This window comes from Ambystoma mexicanum, chromosome 1p (genome assembly GCF_040938575.1).
Source record: "Ambystoma mexicanum isolate Mex_15411 chromosome 1p, UKY_AmexF1_1, whole genome shotgun sequence".
In the NCBI taxonomy this organism is placed as follows: Eukaryota; Metazoa; Chordata; class Amphibia; order Caudata; family Ambystomatidae; genus Ambystoma; species Ambystoma mexicanum.
The window spans coordinates 1,443,848,530-1,443,870,120 of NC_090921.1; positions in this window are offsets into that span (position 1 = coordinate 1,443,848,530).

Consider the following 21,591-nt stretch of genomic DNA (forward strand, 5'->3'; position numbering starts at 1 on the left):
AGTTGGCCCAGACGGCCTTTCAAACTTGGTTCTGAAGTCAGATGTTGAGCTGTGGGTACATATCTTAAAACAATTATTTGCACATGTCTGCCGAACGGGCAATATCCCTGAGACATGGAAGGATGCCTTCCTTATAGCAGTCTTTTAAAAAGGGCCACCGTGATCTCCCAGAAAACTACAGACCACTAGCCATGCTTGACTGTAGTGAAAAAAAATGTGCTAGCATTTTGCTGAAAATACTATCTGTCTGGGTACCCCAAAAGGAATTACTGACTTACTATCAAACTGGTTTAAGGCAAGGTTGTTCAACAACTCACTCAATATGGACATTACTTACACCAATATCAGATACGCAGCTTAAGCCTGGTATAGCACTACATGCCTGTTTCGTGAACTTTTCAGCCACGTTTGATAGCCTAGACAGAGAGAAGTTATTGGAGATCTTGGAAGCTTGGCAAATTGACCCTTCTCTACTGTATTTATGAAAGCTTTATACAGTGGGACGGTGGTCAGAATTCGGCTCTCCCAGGACAGGGAATTATCTCATACCATTGAGACAATGAGGGGACTGAAACAGGGGTGCACTTTGGCACCCCTGATTTTCAACCTCTTCTTGTCACTGATTGCAAAAGGTTGTGAGAAGTGGTGAATTTCCCACCGCAATATGGGAATAAGGGCAAGGTATGTTTATCATGCGCGGATGACGTTCTCATCCTGGAAAGAACTAAAATTGGACTACAGTGTTCTCTTCGGGCCCTCTCTGAATACACTACTAATCTTGGCCTGAGACCAAACATCAATAAAACGAAAATATTGCTTTTGGGAAAGGGGCACGGGCTAGTAATCTTTTTGATTGGCGTCGAGGGGGCAAAAAAGTGGAAATGACGCCTGACTACAGGTATCTAGGAATCACAATTATGGCAAATTTTTCTCGTACCAGTCTTTTAGAGGAGGTAACTAAAAAAATCTTAGAACAAATGGCTCGAACTAAAGAAGATGATTGACTCCGAAGGAGGGAGATGTATGGAAGCCAAGATACTATCATATAAGACCTTAATCATTCCCACCATCCTCAATGCCCTTAAAGTCTTCCCATGGAAATGTGTACTATACTTGGGCAAGTTGGAGGGCAAGATTTTACGATCTATGTTAAACTTGCCCTCGGGTACACCAATACAGGCGATCAGACTGGAATTAGGACTCCCCTCTCTGTTTATGTCATGGGGCCTCATTACGACCCTGGCGTTAACAATGGCGCTAGCCATGGTTGACGCCGGTATTTTATCAACTCCGCCATGGTGAATGGCGGAATTACCGCCCCATTCCAAGGTTGGCGGGCGGTAATTCCCCATTCACCATTGGCCCTTCCCCATTCCCATTTTTGCCCCCATAGGGCTCAATGGGAATGGGGAAGGCGGTAATTACGGTACCGCAAATTGCGGTACCGTAATTACCTCGAAAGTCCCTTTGCGGGTTCCTTCCTTAACGGCGGGTAAAACCAACCGTTAAGGTCGGGACCCGCAAAGGGACCTCGTAATTAGGCGATAAGGGTTTAACGGCGCCGACACCTTTTACGGCACCGTTAACCCCTTACCGCCTGGGTCGTATTGAGGCCCATGGTCTCTGGCATCCTGTAATTTTATAGCCAGGATAAAGTTTGCACTAGCAGGGCCGGATTTGTTACCGTCATTTACACTTCAACATGCCAATAGATATCCAATGAGTGAATGATTTGGTAACTCGGATATAAGTGTTATGCTGTACTTGGAGGACATTGGAGTGACCCCAGTACTAGACTCCTAGCTGGGATTTAACCTGGCAAGGATTCCAGCTAAAGCAAAGGCCTATGACACTGAGCAGGCACTAATCCATTTTAACACATTGAGGAAGTTTCGGGAATACACCCTACAAGCTTTTGTTATGGGTAGTCCCAAAGCTTACCTAACAAAAAGACGGTATCCGGATTTGATTAGGTTTACACTATCAGTCAGGCTCCAGACAATTTTGGTATTTGAAAACACAGGGGCTTGGGTAGGGATCCCACATGATAACAGATTAAGTAGATTATGTGGTAAAGACATATCAGCCAGACATGTGTTAATGCAATGTGACAACATAGAAAGTATTTATGGTCGCGCCTACACCAAATTTAAAAAGTCCTCCTCTAATCAGTTTTGGAGTGCTTTATTTGGGGCGGAATCGCTTGTGCCATTAGCGGCTGCCATGATATGTTTGGGAACCAGCTTTTAGAAAACTCACTGCAAGTGAAGATAAATTGAGAGATTGACAGTGATTTTATGCTTGTAATATTGGTATGGCTCTCCAGGTCTTTAGCCCAATTTTTATTTTGTTATGCTATTGCATTAATTTTAGTGTGTATTTTTATGTGTACTGTATGTGTTAATTTTAAGTGATTGGTGTGAAAAGGTTGCAATGCAATCAAACGCACTTTGAACTAATAACAAAAAAAAAGAAATTGTCTGTGTTTTCTGACATATCCAATGCCAAGGGATTTACAATTAACACCTCTACATGTAAAGTAATGGTATGTCAACAATGGTCTCGTATACAACGCCCGCAACAAAACAGCAACAACCCTTCTAAATAGCAAGGTCTTAGAACTTGTTCCTGCTTTTGAATATTTGGGAGTCTCCCTCTCTAGTAATCTAAACTGGTCTACCCAAATAGACAAGAGCAATTCAACAGCAGCCATACAGGGTGGTGCTGCAGTAAAACGTCCCATCTCGCTTTGGGGTAAAACACTCTTGCAGCCCATGAAAGTATACAGAGCTCAAACCATTCCAGCTATAACTTTTGGGGCAGAACTAGGGGGCTATGTATCATGCTCTAAAATACAGGTGTGAGAGAACAAAGCTCATAATGGGTCTATGGCACAGTGGCCCTTCTACACCTCTTCCACTAAAATTAGGTATAGCTGAGATTAAATATGAGATTGTTTTGAAACCCTTGTTATAATGGCCCAAGGTTAGGAATACTGACTCCCTGATTCCTTATAGTTAGGGCTTCTGGGATGCCCTTCAGGCACATGGGGGAAAGTTTCTCAAATGGTTTAAATGTGTTAAACGTATATTCTCTGAGATAGCCCTGCATGCACTCTGTATAGAGTATGCAGTATAATGTATCAGTCTCATGTTTTACTGTGCATAAGTTTGATTTTATCTCATTAGTTCTGTGACCAGAACTTATGTAGTATCTAACTATATAAAAGCAGCTCCTTGGTTGACCTTTGCCTATAGAGACTGATGATATCAGTTCCAATTAAGTTAGGGACAGTTAGGCTTGTATGGTTTAGCCAGCACATTAAGCCCTACAGACAGACTCAGTCTGCCCTAGCACATATGTCACATTGAGCATGATTGGTTTAATTCAGTTTATCTTCTTAAATTGTATTTGTTTATTTTTCCAAGAATTGCTTGATGTTTATTTGGAACACACGAACAGTCATTTAATATTTTGATGTTGACCTGGACTATACCAATTCCAGTTATTTGTTCGTGTTCCACATATTTGTTATTTTTTTTTATTCATTTTTTTGTTTTGCACATATTTGTTATTTTTCTGTAGAATTCATAATTTCTTGGGAATCATTGATACAATTAAATACTTTAAAAATATGTTTTAGATTATGTTACTCTTTTTGGATTTGTGCTAACAAGCATATATTGCAGAAGCATAGTGTGAATTGTACCATATTTTCACTAAATGATGTGATTGATTCATGAAAGCAACCAGTCTAGTAAATGCTGGTAGCTTATAAATCTTTTGATTAATAGTGCCTACACGGGAACACCTCATTGTTTGTTTCTAGTGCACTCTGGGATGAACCCACCAAATACGGAGCATTATCAAAATCTATTTTAAAAAAAAACATTACCAAGATTGGGTGTTAAAAGAAAAATTAGACTCATGGTATTCTTGCCATCTGTCATTGAAATACATAATAGCAAAAACTCATCTAGGTATGGAAGCCTATCTTGACTTTACATGCTCCAGGACTACAAAAATGTTGGATGCAACATTCTGTCTTGGCATTATGCTACTTGCTGCTTTACAGCTAACTGGGGTGTTAGTTCCACAACAAAATGCTGTTTTGTAAAAATTATAAAGAAGATGAACTGCACTTTTTGTTATCATCCCCCTGTATGAGGCTGCTAGATGCAAATGGCTTAAACCAATCCTTAATTTCCATGGAATCAGACCTAGGAGGGAAGCCATTGTGTTAAGGAAGTCTAATATTACAGTGCCAGTGTTTTTGTTCGGTGTCTACATTTTTTACTATTGTTTTCCATGCAACAGTGAAGTTTGAGAAGAAATGATCATAATTGTGGCTACTTATTTTATGTACTAACTTGTGTAGTACTGAACAACTACTTTTTTCTTATATTTTATGTATGGTTAAATGTGATTTTTTGATCCACCAGGGGGCGCAGAGTTGTGCTAAAGTAACTCCGCCTGTCTCTCCCTACGGGCCGGCTATAAGGGACTTGAGCCCCCGCTTGCATCCCCAAGAGTAATGATCTTACCCTACTGGAGGCCGGGGGAACCCCTGGTGCACCGGCTGAAGGAAACCTCGAACTCTGGGGTGCGGCGTAGCCGGAGAACCAGTCTCATTCCCTACTGCGGAGTTCTGCACGCTTAAGCATCTGCCCGCGGCTCCACGTCTCCTCTGCTGCTGCTGAGGTGGGGGTGGGGACTTGGGCCTGTGCTGCCGGAGCTGGAGTTCGTTCATCCGTCCCCTTCCCACAGCCTCGCTGGTGCTGCCAGTGCTACTGCTCTCGCATCGCCTCACCCGCCCGCTGGAGTGGAATGGAGCGGCATGTAATAGAGGTGCTGTGGGTGCGGGTGTGGGGCCGAGGCAGCTGCGCCCTTCCTTTCGGACTGCGAGGACCTGTTCCCCTCCTGTTTCTGGAGTCCTTGAAGCCAGGGGAGTGCAGAGGGGGGCTTGCCTCGCTCTGTGCCTTGTGGGCTTGGTGGCTGTGGTTGCCCATGTCCGTGCCTGCCCCCCCCCTGCCGCGGGAGTTTGGTGCGGACCACTGTAATCTGGCGGGGTTCCCGGCGGCTGGCCCCCGCATGTCTTTCTTGGCCTGATAGGGGCTTTCCTGGTGACAGTGTGAGGCCCCTTTTCCAGTTGCATGACTAAGGACTGCCAGCTTTGTGGGAGCATCAACGCCTGGATAGAGCATAGCGGATCCAGGTCCTGCGGGGGTAGGTGGTCCGGGCCCCCCCCAGTGTGTTGTGACTAGGAACCCCCCCTAGCTCCTCTACCTGGGGCGACATCCAAAGAAGGGGGGTAACCTGGAGTCCAAACTACTGCCCGCACTGTTGAGTCTGGGGCAGAAGGAGGAGTTGTGGAACTGAGTCATGTGGGGCCATCCCACCCACCACGCTGGTTGCACTCTGCAGCCCACCTCGTAGCCTCTTCCTGTGACCCGTGTGGCTCTCCAAGGCTTCCCCCTCTCAAGAAGTCTGTTGGCACGGTGTTGCCCCCCCCACGCTGCTGCCTTTGGGTCCGGTCTACCAGGCACTCTTCCAATTGTCTGAGCCCTCATTCCACCTGGCAGGACTTCGCTGACCAACTTCCATGGCTGCGTGGGACCCCCTGGCGTGGAGAGTCGCGCCTCCCCGTCTTCTGACCCCCATCACCTCCACGCTGCTCTGCCCTGGGTCTCCACTCTGCCCACTCCAAACAATGCCAGGCTGACACCCCGAACTGCGCCCTTGGTAGGCCGTGGCCCCTATGAGTTGGTCGGACTCCCTTCAGAGGTTCCGCTGTATGCCTACCGACTCTCCTCACTCTCGACATGGCAGCTCCTGCACAAGCAGAGACCGTTGATGCCAATTCCGTTGCCAAGGGAATGGCCGCTCTTCTGGAGGAAATACGAGGCTTTAGAGCGACATTGCCATGAGACTGGACACACTTGATAAAAAAGTTGCCACCATCGACAACCGAGTCCAAGCCCTGGAAGCAAGTGCGGCATCAATTGAAGTTATTTGAGATTTTGAAGACGAGTTGGATGTTTTCGGCATAGTTGTAGTATGATAATCAAAGAGATAGAATGAGGGTGGCCAGCTGGCTCAGTTAGAGGTTGGAGGGGACAGGGGAGAGAGAGGTGCTTTGCAGAACACCATGGGTGTGTTGCTGAAGAGAACTATGGGTAGGTGTCCGATTTTCAATCTTTTGGAGAGGAAGGAGGCAATTCAGTTCAGAGCTAGATCCCTAATGCCTAAGATCTGTAGTCTTTTGTTGAGGATTTAATGGTCTATGGAATTGAACGTGGCCAAGAGGTGGAGCAGGATTAGGCGGCACATCCATCTAGCCTGTGTGTCTTTTTATATCATCCCGAAATCGAAACTAAGCAAGATGCTGTTCCCCGTAGTGGTCTGAAGCCTGATTGAGCAGAGTCTCGGATCTTGTTAGACTCTGAAAAAAAGACATAGTTGTAAGTATGCTGTTTGGTCAGCTAGTTTGGCTATATAGCGGTTATTCAAGATGGGTCTCTAATTGGTCAGGGCAAGAGGGTCAAGGGACAGATTTTTTAGGAGGGACTTGATGACAGAGTTTTTAAATTCTGCTGGAAAGATGCCGGAACTAAGTGAAGAGTTGATGATGAATTGTGCAAGATTGCCAGCATAAGAGGAAGACACAATTTATTTTAGCAGGGTGGAGGGCAAGGGTCTCCTGGGGAGCCTGATGGATGTCTGTGTGATAGTAGTTTGAGAATTTCTGAGGGGAGAGTGGTGAGATGGAGGAGAAAACTGGAAGGGAAGGTGGTGGTTCTGTTAGAGGGAGCGAGATAGCATGGGAGAGGAGGAGGAATGAGATTTTAGACAGTATAGAGGTATGTCTCTCTCTAGGTCTTGGTTGTGGAAGTGGTCTGAGACAGAGTCAGCAAGGGATTGTGTGGTGTGTGAGTTGGTGGAGAATGCAGGGGTATTGAATTTAGCAATGAGCTTAAAGATTTCCCTGGTTCGGTGTGGGGCTTTGGATATTCTGTTCCTGAAATACGATTGTTTGGCCTTGCACATTTCTGCATGGTAGTGTTTGAGCTGGGAGGCATATATCTTAATCACTAACGTCCAATCAAAATAAACAACTAAACTAACTTATTTTTCTGTACTTCAAATTCCACAATATTTCTATCTGCAATTCTACAAATGCCAATAGCAATCACAAACTGCAAATTCGTATGAGACTATACCACAGATGGCCATCTAAATCCATGCACTTCTTGTGCATGTGTGATCTTCTGCACATTTTACGTTACTCAATGCATGAGTCCACAAACCCCCATTTTCAGTAAGATATGTTTTGATTAATTTGATAATATTTGTGTTTCTCAATAAATGTGCACCGAAATCTCATACCCACTAATATATATAGTCTCACCTCGCGTTCTGGGCAAGAAAGGTGCGTTTTGCTCAAAACTCAATCTTTTTTAAATCCAATAATTAAATGTCACCTCCAGACTTTTAATCTGGCTGTCACAATAATTGTACATAATAAAAGGCAGCTTCTCGAGTGAAAACAAATTAAACTGCCCTGAATTGTATTGAACAAACATAACATCCTTTCTCAGCCACATGCATTCATTTCCATGACCAATTATGTATATAACTCAGGTTTTGAATGACACAAGACATTCTAAAAGATCTGGGGCAATGCTAATGTTGGGAATGTTGGGACTTGAGGCTAGCTAGCCTTTTGGTTGCAGCCCCTTAGCTTCTATCCAGGGCTACAACCAAAAGACCCGGGGCTGTAGCCCCTTCAGCCCCCCTTAGCAACGCCTATGCTCAGTGTTATGGTAATGCTGTGACTACAATTAAATCACTGACCTTCCTGAGATATTTCATTGCAGAAACTTGGTTTTCAGAAAAATGCACCCCTCTGATCCATGAGGGTATCTCACCCTACTACAAAATAACATTAATCACCCAATCCACAAGCATGTGCTGCATAGCTCTCATCTCTAAAAAGGTTTTACCATCATCTCCTACCGTTCGTTTACCCCTCCCATCAGATAGACTTCTCCTCCTTTGACCCTTTGTTCCTTGTCAATAACCCCCCCTGGATTCATCGCTACTTTCACTGACTCTTTCAGTGATTTGGTTTCTCCATTACACCATTCCACATCACCTCTCTAGTATACGTGGCTTAAAACTGTGGTTTGGCTCCACTATGGAACCTATTTCATGATGCCAAGTCATCAATAGCGATACTGATCATTTGAAGCAACTGGGAAAAGGCCTAGTCCCATCCATTCCACTGCACATGCATCTTCTAGTTGTCCCTCATTGTCAGTTCACCTAGTCATCTTCTTCCCAACACAGGAATCCAGTCTTGCTAAACAACCAGAGAAGCCCTCTCCTGCAGTCCCCTTTTGGTGCTCGAAAATATTTAAATATTTCCCAGCCATTCAACCTAGCTCTAATCATCAGCACCACACTTCAGGACTTGGCTACCACCACTTTATGCATCAACTCTGTTCGAATATCATACATCTATAATTGGAGCACAACCCTGAAAAGAAAGCACTGTGTAACGTGCTTGATTCCTTTGCTACTAGAACTTAAAGCCTCATCCAAGACTGCTCAGCCTAAATCGTGAGCTCACCAATACCACACAGACAAATTACTCATCAATGACAACTGGACATGTTCAGAGGCAATAAGGGACACTATTTTAACTAAATAGCCTCAGTCAGATGGCATTCCAAATGCGGTTTTCTAGCTTATAAATAAATCCGACTGTTTTCTTCAGTAACAATGCATACTTTCATTGATCATCCTCTTTGATCGTTTCCTTGGTAATTCCTCAGAGCTCCACATACTGATTATTGCTAAACAGGTTCTCTTTCATCCTCCTTCAGCCATAGGCACCACACTTGTTTCAGCCTTCTACCTGCCTATCTTGTCCACCTTACACTAGTTGTTCACCACAGAGTTTAATAAACTATTTGACTCAAATATGTAATCAGAGTGCATACACACACTCTAGTTACATGTAAATATGTATGGTATTTCCTTCTATTTCTTCTAAGGTTTCTAGGACGAATAGTGTTCCCAAACCATCCATTTTCTTTTTTTAAAAAGAGAAAAATGTTACAACTACTACAATCCCCACTATTTGAAGCATCTTCCTTGATTGCTCCATGACTCCTTCATCGACAGCCCCTATGAGTATGAACACCTTAAGAATTGCCTCCATGGCCTTGAACACCACAATCTGTGCAGTGCACAAGAGGTAGTTGAATGGCTCATCTCCAGATTGGTACAATATCATGATTTCTCTACTCCCACGCACGTGATGACTGTGAATCAGGACCCCCAAACCTTAGCACCCTTGACAGAATTATGGAAGCCCATAACTTCACACTTCAGCCAACATGCACAACTCCCACCGCACACACAAGCCACCTTGAAACCCATATCCTAATGGCATTTATGCACGGACTGCTCTCTTACCATCGCTAATCCCTCCAAATAGTCCCATATCGGGGATAAACCAACTATTATTTTCTGTCCTTCTTTGTTTTGACTTAAGTAAAGCCTTAACAACTAAATAAAGGTATCTCCTTTCACTGGAACCAGAACATAGTAAAGTGTAGCTAACACTTGTGTGCCTATGTAGCTAACTCTCACTTCTTCTGTCCTTAATTCTGTACAATATTTCATGCCATTATGACTGCATTCACGAATGTCAGTGTGCTTGTGACTGGTTGTATTATATTCCTTTATGGCTAGAGGTACTGTTGTGTCTGCCATGTTGTTTCTAAGACCTTTTCATCTAGCCCCTGCTTGCTCCATTTTACAGCAACATCATTGAACATCTCCCACACTTTCAACACTACTGAGTCAGCCACTCACACAGGTTTCCCCCTGCAGCCTTTGGCTCCCCAGAACCTTTGGGCTTTGACACCCATTGTCCTCCACCACTGACTATGCTGACTAGCGCGGATGCTAGTTGCTGTCCAAAACATTGTGTGAGCCAGAGGTTGCCGGCCTTCGCCCTAACCCCACATACATCCTCTGCCAATCAGATGTAGCTAATTGCAGCATCTGGCCATTTTCTAGCAATATGCTATTATTTAATTGTATTTAATGGCGTTTCATTTTTTTAAGTCTGTGATTTCAAATGACACACACATACATTGCTGGTATTCTAGTCATGTAAATTAACTACTGTAGTCATACCTCAGCTAGAACCAGAAAAGATTTCTGGACACTTGTTCTTTTTTCAAGTTTGCATCGACTGTTGAGAACCTGGGCGTTTACTGTGCCATCAAACTATTCCCTCAATGTGTGATTTATGGTACGGAAGTAGAGTCTCCTCAACTTCTACTGACCCATTTTGTGAAGCACAGAAGAATTACAGACTTGTTGAGGGACTCACTTCGCCTCTCGGTGATGAATGGGTGTTGACATTATTAAACAAAGGTATTATTAGTGGATTATATCCAGGAGTCTACACTCGTGTACAAAGAGGGCCGACTAAACCCCAGGGCTTGTGGCGTATCCCAATTACTGCACAAAAGACTACAACACCGGGTCAGGGATGAAAGCGAATAAATGTTTCTAAAATCTCAGCTTAAACACACTCGAGCTCAGAGCCATTTAACTGGGGCTTTGAATGCGTGTCTGCGGCAGGAGGCTCCCACTACCTGCTCCGTTCTCGTGCTCCTATTTTTGCTTTTATCCTTTTAGTCTTGAAGAGGCCTAATTAGAATCTTCAACAGGGCTCTCTCTCTCCCTGCCCTTAAATCAGTAATTGGCCTCAGTGCAGAGACTGTCAGGAAATTAACACATCACACCATGACAGCTGTTAATTTTTTCCCCTTATTTGTCATATGAATCACTGCTGATTTGCCGAAGTGCATAACAAATTAGTGGTCTGTAATCAGCGGCCCTTCTCCTCTCTGCAGCACCTACTTGTTTTTTTCCCCCTTCTGTTTTTTTTTTCAAAGTCCATTACTACTCCGCCTGAGAGAAGCTGACGGTTTCTAGGTGTGTCATTGTCAATAAATCAGAATACGCAAATGCTAAAAGCGCAAGGAGCTCTTTAAACTTTGATGAAGGCTTTTAGTTACATTTTGAAACTTACAGTTGGCAGTGGGTTTTTTTTTCTTCTTCTAATTGTCACTACTCAGCTTGCAGTAATATATTGTCAAGGTACTAACCTTGCACCGCAGCCCTCCTTGATGTAGACTTTAGAGAGTGTGTGGTATACGTTTAACAAGTTCTTGATTTTCATAAGGGTAATGTCGATATTCCTATTAAAACCCACACAACAATAGTGCAGTGAGGTATAAAAGGCAGCATCTTAAAATCTATGTGTAGCTCTTATCGCATATCTCTTCCACGGCTTCCCTTTCTGAGCAGTTCCTTTCAGCTAGAGAACAGATGCTGCACGTACAAATACATTTCCTTTCTTGTATTTATGGAAAACACAAATACATATATTGTAATGTGTGTGTCCCAGCATTGGCTAAGTTCAAAGTGATCATCCATGTGGTTTAGTAAGGCTTTCTAAAATCCTGGCCTCACACAACAATGGTGTGTTCTGTCTCAGGTCACTCGAGTCATTTCACCAAATTATAGTCAAAGAGACATCACACACACACAGGCACGCACATTTGCTTTTATAACATCACACACTGATGAAGAAACGCTAGCTGTATATCCTATGAAATGACATCCTAATACAGAAAAAACAAACGAAGGTCAGTATCGCTTTTGCTGATCATCCAAGACAGACATTTAATTTACAAATATTGCCAGTTTTTAGCAACAAAATAACTTTGATACATGGCTGATACAATACAGCTATATGACACAATTGTCTTTCATTTCGTCGAACAAACACCCCGATTCACTGAGCGGTGCAAAGTCTATTTTTGCACTGCAAGGTGACTTTGCACCAGTGCAAAGTCAGTGCAAAGTCACATTGCACTGCAAAAATATGCTTGTGAATCAGGGTGTTTGTTGGCAGTGCAAAGTCAATTTGCACCTTGCTAAAAAATCTATGAATCACACACACCCTTAGTGTCCCCTTGTCATTCGAAAGGGGTTAAAGCATGCTTGCCTTGTGCCGAATATAGTTGGGTGAACTCTGGGAAGTGAACAGTTCCAGGAACTGTGGGCTTGATCCTCTCCACCAATGATCCAGTTATATTAATTTTCCAACCCTAAATATTAGTTATAATAATTTTAATAAAGGAGATGATTGGAAAATCACCCAAACATTCTGTGACCACAAAAAAAGAAAAAGTAGATAGATCTTATGTTAGAATGATTTTCTGCTGCACTTGAGGCATTTACTGAGATATAAATTAACTCTGAGTGCGCTGTTGGCTGGTATTGCTGTTCGTGTTTCTGGAACTGCTGCAGAGGTCATCTCCGTATCTGTCGTCCTTGCCGAGCAATCCGTGCTTTGTTTAGCACTTGCTTTTGGAAAATACGTACTATAGACTACATGGAAATCATTTAGAAGGAACTGAGACTTTAATATCTGGATTTGATTTGGCCTCTATGACGCTCTGTTTTTATATGCTTTTCTATTCAATGAATAACTAAGTATTCATTGACCTGGTAGGCCACAGCCCTTCCTTTCTGTGACCAACATACATTTCTGGGGCACGCGCATCCACGTGCGCCCGTCGGGAGTGCGCCCTGAGTGCGCTGTTGGATGGTATCGCTGTTCGTGTTGCTGGAGCTGCTGCTAAGGTCGTCTCCGTATCTGTCGCCCTTGCTGAACAAGCTGTGCTTTGTGTAGCACTTGCATTCGGTAAATCACTTCAGCGGATGTCAAACTAATAGATATCATACACCCTCACAGATATGACTATCTCAGACTTATTATAACTTCACCGTTGGCCGCTTCACACTTCTCAAGGAGGCGGGGAGTCTGCAAAAATGGGGTTATGACATAACCTGTTTTAAGAACCAACTTCGAAATATAATCAGCAGTGGAATAAAATCAGTGCTCGGCCAGGAGAGGGGTTTAATAATGAGGGTGATAGAAGATTGAGGGATGAGGTGAAGGATCCTATAGTGGAAGGTCCTAACTGGTTGTGGCTGGTGCTCTCGTTAAGAGACTCTATAGCTCAATTGAAGACTCTGAGCCAACCACTTTAGCAACCACAGGAGGTTGAGTGTTGTATGCTGGAATTCAAGAGGGCATTCTCACTTAATTTCCAATGAGAATCTGATTAAAGATCTGCAGTCTTATGACTTGACATTTCTGCAAGAGACCTGGGCACAGGGGAATTTACTATGAGATGGGTTTCAGGTAACCTGCCTGCACGTGAAGCGGGGGAAAAGCGACACCCTAGGGGTGGTCTGGCTATTGCCTACAGGCAGGGCCTCAACATGAGCAGACTGAGCGACTGATGCATTATGGACGCCGTTTTGCTCATATCTGTTCATGTAGAGGACTCTGGGGGGATCAATGATATGCTGTTAATGTATATTGGAATGCTCTAGTGAATGATGAAACTCAACTCGAAACTGCTTTAGATAATGTGAGTATAGTGATTGATGGTTGGCTTTACAGGACACATGGTAGCGTTATCATCCTGGCAGGAGATCTGAATGCAAATTGTAATGAGGCTGCCTCCAATATAGACAAGTTACTATCTCATTGGGGAAAACATAACTCTTCATCTATGAGAAAATGGATCCGGGGACCCTTTGGCTCACTTTTACAGAGGCATGGGGACTGGAATTGTTTGAGAATGATACACCAACCTGGCAGGCCAGAGGGCTCTGTTCCTTAATCGATTAGATATTCCTCTTCAAACAACTGTTTGGTAGGTTAGAGGACTTTGGGATATGTTCTTCTTTGTTTAGTGATCATTCTATGTTATGTTTGAATTTGAAATGGCTACTGAGGGTCTCTTACTCCGGAGCCATCTGTGTTAACTGGGAAGTCAATCTAAGAGGTAATGGATTAAAGTGGTCAATGAATAAGACCCTCAAAGTGAATGCAACAATGTTGCTTGATTTTAATTCCTTTACCCTTGAAAAACAAAATATGTAATTATTCGATCTGTAATTTTCCTGTTTACCTGGAGAATAGTTTGACAAGACTCTCTAGTTTCGCTCCTTCCCACAAGGTAACATCAGTGAAATTCAAGCACGCACCTGACTTGAGGGTGAAAGAACGTAAGGCGGTTTATCAAAAAGATATAAGATCAATACAAGAAGGGGGGGTTCTAAGTCCATTCTTAAATTACAGATAAGGAAAACCAGGCAAGCGTATAAGAACTGGCTGAAAGATCATAGGTCAATGTTATATCAAAGAGATAGCAAACAAATGCTGGCTTCACTGAGAGGCTACAATACTCGTAACATCTGGACATTAGTTAAGAGTACAGAGGTTCAACAAGTCCAGCTAGTTATCAATCCTATTGCCGAGGAAGTTTGGATAAAACACTCAAAAGCCTATATACGACTTCCAATTTGGTGATCGAAACCCCAGAGGCGAGGAGCTAAATGTAAACCCTCTAAAGAAGCAGGCAATAATAACCTGACATATGTAATTCTGAAGCAAGACGCTAATCTTTGGTCTTAACTACTAAATGTCAATTTTAGGGATATGATAGCGAGGAGATCTGTTTCCCTGACGTGGCAGGTTTCATACGTAATTCCCATATTTAGAAAAGGAAGAAAACTATGCCCTATGAATTATAGACCAATCGCTTTAATGGACATAGAATCTAAGATCTTTGCTTCCATCTTATTGGAGCATATACAGAGTTGGTGTGACTAAAATAATACATTATATAAAAGACAAATCGGCTTCAGAAGATACGTGGGAATGGATTGCGTGGGTCTTCTGCTAACATGCCTACAGAGGAATGCTTGGCGGCGTAACGCGCCACCTGTTTTTGTTGCATCCATGGATTTATTAATGTCGTTCGACCTGGTTAATAGAGCACTCTTGTGGAAAAAGCTAATGGACCTTGCTAACCCCAGGGGTCTACTCTGCATTCTCATTCATCTACACACCAACACAAAGATGAATGTTACATTGAATTCTGATGGCTTAATGGCAGCATGTATTTCCACACAGAATGGGCTTCGTCAGGGAAGATTATTAGCTCCAACTTTTTTTAACGTGTATGTAGCAGGTGCTGATTCTTTTTTTCTTATTTCTCCAAAATTGGGAACCATTAGAATACAGTGGTCGGAGTATGCCAACGATTTTGCATTGATGCATTGTACACGGATAGGGGTTCAAAGACTGAGCAACGTGTTTGGCGTCTATATGAAGAGGCTTGAGTTAAAAATCAATCCATCTAAAACAGTTATCCTGCAACTTGACAAGGGGACTCAGGTTCATTCTAAGTTTAAATGGAAAGGGGAGCATAAGGTTTTAGCTAGCAAAAGGACCCTGAAATATATTGGGTATTACATCAAGGGTACACATTCAACGATTTTCTATCGAAACTGTTTGACAATAAAAGCAATTTCAGCTGCCAGACAGATGGGATTGATAGAATGGAAATTTGGCAAATTGACCACGACACATGCAGGGAGTCCTACTGCATGAAAGTTCTACGAAGGCTGTGCCAATGCCTGGAATGTAACCCCTTGTGGATCCTTCCATATCTAAAAGTTGTGGAGGGTCTTTCTTGGAGAGGGGTACTTTTTTATGTGCCAAAATATGTGCCCATCCAAGTCAAACGGTATGAGTTGGCATTACAATCTTTAAGAAGTCTTATGAGGTGGAAAGGATGTTCACTACTTAGAAAACGTGATTTGTCCCCAAAAGTTAGTCTTTATAGCTTATTTGGAGACAATGATTGAGAGGGCTTCATGAATGAATTATGTACGAATTATGTACGGATGGTGCAGAGATTCTTCTGCAGTTGGGCTCTTCTATTCAAACGCTTCTCCAGAATCCAACAAAGATTTTTAAAAAAAGTCATCAAAGCCAATGATTGGCTGGTACATAATAGTGAAATTATGGAATTTAAATTATATTCTCAGGTTGTTTCTCCATTCAAATGGTATCCAGGGATGGAGACCTACTTGATGAAATACCGAGCAGAAGTTTGTGTGATTATATAATACGCTACCACTTTAATGTTTTAAGCATTCGGGAAATATTGAACAGTAGGTCACAAGGGGGAAACATCTGGCAATACTGTAGATTTTGCTTGATTTCTGGGGCGGAGGAATCCTTGTGTGTCCTACTTTGGCTTCGACACGGCTACTTTATTTTGTTCCATTTGTGTATAATACTCAATAGGTTTTTAGAGATCAGCTTTGGTTGTTTATGCTCCACAGTGACTTAATTTCACTCAAATTGAGAGTGGTGTCATTTTTAAAAAAATGTGCGAGTTAACCTTATGGTGGATCATTGATGAATTCTTCTGATCTTTTACTGTATATTTTGTTTTTGAGGAGAGGTACTGTCAGTTTACCATTACAGAATGTGTTAAGACATATGTCATTTATGTTTTAAAGACATTCTGTATATATTCCATGTATTCTCTTTGTACAATTTTGTAAAGTTTTAATAAACCAAAACAAATGTTTAATAAAACAATTAAAAAAAAACCACGTGCTTCAAGTGAATGCTGTTTTTCTTTGTGCTTGTATACATTAGGGCCAAGATTCACAGAACGTTGTCATCCTTTGTGTGAGCATCGCAGAAACAAGCTCGCAGAAGACTCACATTGTGAAGGATGCTGCATGTCACAGATGCACTTTTGTGAAGTGGCATGATTCACATGTGTGTCTAGGGTGTCTGCAATGGGCGTGACGGGGCAGAACAATAAACATCCCTACTTCACGAAGGGATGCCCTTTGATCTGTGTCTGTGATGCTCTTCTTTGTTGTCCCAACTGTGTCTAATATCGGAAGGCTGGCAGAGGTGAAACCAACAGCATTGATCTGCCTAGAAATAAACGACCTTATGTTTTTCATGAGCTTGCTTATTTATTTATTTTTGTTTCACATCTGCAGAAGTAAAATAGGGCGGCAAATATAGAAATATTCATCCTTTGTGATAGGCACATGTGTAGGGGGCACTTACTATGATGACAGGCTTATCCTCACCCTACACCCATGTGGGTAATCCGAAGCATTCTATCCCTTCTGCACCTCCCGATCCACTTTGTAAATCAAAGAATTGTATGGTGCATACTGCAGTTCCCATGTGCAAGGTGCAAAATGCACCTCAATGTGTGCAACTACACGGCATTGTGAATGAGCCAGGCCTTATTTCTATGGTTCAACCAATTTTCCTAAGCAATATTTGCTCTCCTGCAATGCTGCCATACTTGCACATTTAATAGTATTCGTGCACGTGCAAGTGTGCCAATGTGCCTGAATCATTTTGCAGTACTTTGCAGTGGCTCTAGTGTACACATCTAGTACTGCAGTCTGAGCTTTCACTCACACAAATTAATTTTGGGACTTGTAGAGTAATACCAGCTCCAGTAATTCTCTTAATTTTATTTGTAACGTTTTAAGGTAAATCACTGAGCCAATTACCTATATTTCTTTTCATAAAGGCTCCATCTGATTGTTACTTTTATTGTATGTGTCAACCAACTCCTGCATTTTACTAGAGTGCAGTATAAACACTCTAAATGTGTGGATAGCTGCTGCACGTCTAACCCTTCCCCCCACCCAACACACACATACTGATCACCTGCACTGGCATTTAATATAATGGCGAGTGTTGAATAGCAGCATATAATCATGCGAGTAAACGAGACCCATCACCAGTCTTGAACTTCTCTTTGCATGTCAGGTGTGGGGCAACAGCACCCCTCTATGAGTCACTGACACAAGGTTGCTGTGCGAGAACATGGAAGATTCACATGGGAGATAAGTAGCTCCGGTAGCTGTCTTACTTCCATGGTTAAGATGAAAAATAATATTTAGTACAACTCGTGTCTTTATGTACTTATGAGGTTCATAAGCACACACCCAGCTGGAAAGCAACAGCGCACTGTACACAGCGGACACACCCAGAGAGTTACTGGTGTGTTTTACTGGTAGCGAAGTAGGGTTCATGGAAATGATAAGCAATACACAAGATGTCCTTTGCAGACTAAGGTCTTGATGTTCTTCCTGAATAGTAGGTTGTGAAGGGCCCGACCTTATCTGCATTGGTAGTTCATTCTGGAGACATGGTGCACAGCATAAACATGCCTGGTATCTGTTGTTTCCATCTTGCATTTCTATGCTTCCAGTATTGCAGGAGTGCAACCTGTGAGATGTTTTAGACGATGCCCCACCTTTTACCATGCTACTCAGGGTTGTGGGGAGTTGCAATCCAAAACATATGGAGGGGCAAATGTTGCAGACCTCGGCAGTATGGCAATGCTGTGTCTTCTGGTCATGTGCTGGCCTCCTTTTAAGAGTGTTGGTTGAGAGGTTTAAACCAAGCGCACTCACTGTTTTCATAACCACTGTCTGATCCTCTAAATGACCAATTCTCTGGTTATGAAGCATGCACACTGGCATATAAGATAAAGCATGCCACAATATGACTCTATTCAAAGGAATCCGCTCAACAACAGTTATGCCATATCAAAAATATACTTAAAGTAGTTTTAAAAAAAAAGAAACTTTGAATCTGATGCTGATGGAAAGTTCTCACAAATTCATGTTGTTGCTCTTGTTGATTATGATTCAGTAAACTCACATTCATCGGCAGCAATACTATCTCCTTCTTCTTCTTCTTCTTCTTCTTCTTCTTCTTCTTCTTCTTCTTCTTCTCCTTCTTCTTCTTCTTCTCCTTCTTCTCCTTCTCCTTCTCCTTCTCCTCCTTCTTCTTCTTCTTCTTCTCCTTCTCCTTCTTCTTCTTCTTCTTCTTCTCCTTCTCCTTCTTCTTCTTCTCCTTCTTCTCCTTCTCCTCCTTCTTCTCCTTCTCCTTCTTCTCCTTCTCCTTCTCCTTCTTCTTCTTCTTCTTCTTCTTCTTCTTCTTCTTCTTCTTCTTCTTCTCCTTTTAAGATGAGCCGGCTACTTTGGCTTTGGCAGGTAAGGGCTACTGCCACAGAAAGTGCTTGATATAGGTCGTTTTTTCTATTAGTCATGGTAAGATATTGTAGGTATAACATGTGTGTACTAACCAATGCATCAAGGGTGTGTACCAATGCCACAGCAATTGATTGGTGCTATACGTGTTCAAAGATGATCTTGCATATTCATAGCCACTTGAGAAGTGGGCTTTTTGCGTTCAAGAAACAGAAAGTGGAGCACTGGTGTGCGCGTTCCCATCTACTGTTGCTTTGTTTTAAAAGTCTTCATCTTTGTTCCTTGGTTAAGATGTAAAATGATTTCTTGTACAACAGTTCATACTAATAATATTTTAATCTTAAAATTCCCAATTGCAGACCATGAATCACAACTGTTCACATTTCAAAGAGTCATTATTGTCTAATAGGTTTGATCCCCGCTCATGACATTGCTCCCATGTTTCAAAGTCACATCTCCAGTACTCCACAAATGTTGTGGTTATGAGGGCCTTACAATGTACACAAGCATAAACACAGCACAACAATCTGGGTGCAATCATTGAATGACTACACTGAATGACAGTAGAAAATGTGACATGTTGTGTATGGAAGTGTGGACGTGTGGTAGACAGTGTGGAGCAGCAGCATCCCGCCTCTCCTCCCTGAAGAGAGCTGAGCAGTCCAAGTATAAGATCAAAGGCAGTGAAGTAAACTGTAATTTGTAAATAGTGTTAATGATTGCTGACGTGAATTAAACTGATAATCAGTATCCATGAGTGGAGTTTTGATTATGGCCACAACGTAATTGGCAACAAGGATGGGATGATCAGGCAAAGTTGGATTTTAAGTTAGATCCCAGCATAGAAGACCAAGTACTCTCCATAAGAACAAGAGGAGCTTCTGTGCCAAGGGAGGAGTTTCCAATGTTGTTGTCCAAAGAACAACCTACACAGAATTCAGCTGTGACAAAGTGCAGTGCCAATCAAGCACAAAGTGAGACCGGTGCCCGCGACGGTGAGCAGTGCATCACAAGCTCAACTCACAAAGATGGTCAAGGAAAGCACGATCGAAACTGTGGAATCATCAGAATGGCTAAGCCCGGTGGCCCTGATGAAGAAACAACAGTTGAACTGCATCTGGATCTGTATCGAGCTGCGTAGTCTGAACATAAATGTAATAACAGAAAGCTACTCATTGGTAAGCATAAATGAATTGATCCTGATGATGAAGCAAGCCAAGCACTTTTCAAAATTCGACATGAGGGATGCATATCAGCAAATAAGTCTACACAAGGAATCAATGCTGTTAACACCATTCATCACACCACTTGGCACATAACAGTTTACCAGGATATCATTTGGTTTGTCGGTTTTCTGCCTCAGTGCAACATTGGCCATGTATCATACTTCCAGGATGACATCCTCATCTATGCCAAAGACGTAAAGAATCACAACATAGTTCTCAGAAAGATACTCACGAAACTGCAAGAGGCAGGAGTGAGGCTAGGCTTTGAAAAGTGCATGCAAGAGGAAAGTGAAGTGGAGTACTTGGGATATAAGATTTGGCAGGAAGGAATCAGTCTGAAGAAAAACCTGCTACTAGAGATAGTCAAATCCCCGGCGTCTACCAACAAGGAAGAACTAAGATTGTTCCTAGGGCTAGAAGAACACTATGCAAAATGTGTGCCCCAATTTTCAGAAATGAAGGGGACATTGAGAGAACTACTGAAGAAAGGGGCAGATTATGAATGGCCTCCAGAGCCGATGAAAGCCTTTGATGAAGTAAATACAAGGATAGTGGGTGCCCCATGCCTTTGATACGATATGAAATGTTATGATATGGCATGTATAACACGCCTATACACAAGTGTTCAAGGCGCAACGAGGCAAGGGCGGGGATACAGAGGTAGGACAGAGACAGCAATGCTACTAGGCAGGTAACATTGAGCTCGCACAAGTGCAGGGGAGGGGGAGGGGGAAAAGTGTGGGGGGAAAGGGGAGGGGACAGAGCAGTACATAGGATAGCAGTAAGATAAATAAGCACAATATATAAACGTGTGGCCAGCTGGTGGCAAGTGCAAGGGTAATTGCAGGCATCAGGAGTCAAGTGCTAGTAGGGGCTGAAGGGATACAGAACAGTCCCTGAGTGCAAGGGTTACTAGGGGGGCAGTGTGGGTGTGAGACTGGCAGGGAGGGGACCTGGGCCCGAGATCAGAGGGTAGCCAGGTAACCAGTGCAGTTTCAGCCAGGCGATCAACAAAGTAGAGGAGGAGAGCAAGCAGAAGCAAAGAGGAAGGTCTTGAGGTGCTTCCAGAACCACAGAAGGTTCTCCTCAAGTTTCAGAGGGGCAGGGAGCCTGGTCCAGAGGGATGCCCCAGCAGAAGAAAGAGATCTACCACCAACTTGCTGTTTGGAGAAGCAATTGACCATGAGGGAGTTGGAGATGGATGAGCGAAGAGCATAGAGGGAAGATATTTAGGAAGAGAGAGTTGAAGGGATTGAGATCCCAGGCCCCAGAAGGCTTTGTGGACAATGCAGAGGGGTTTGAACTTAATCCCTGCTGCTACTGGGAGCCAGTGCAGAGATTTCAGTCC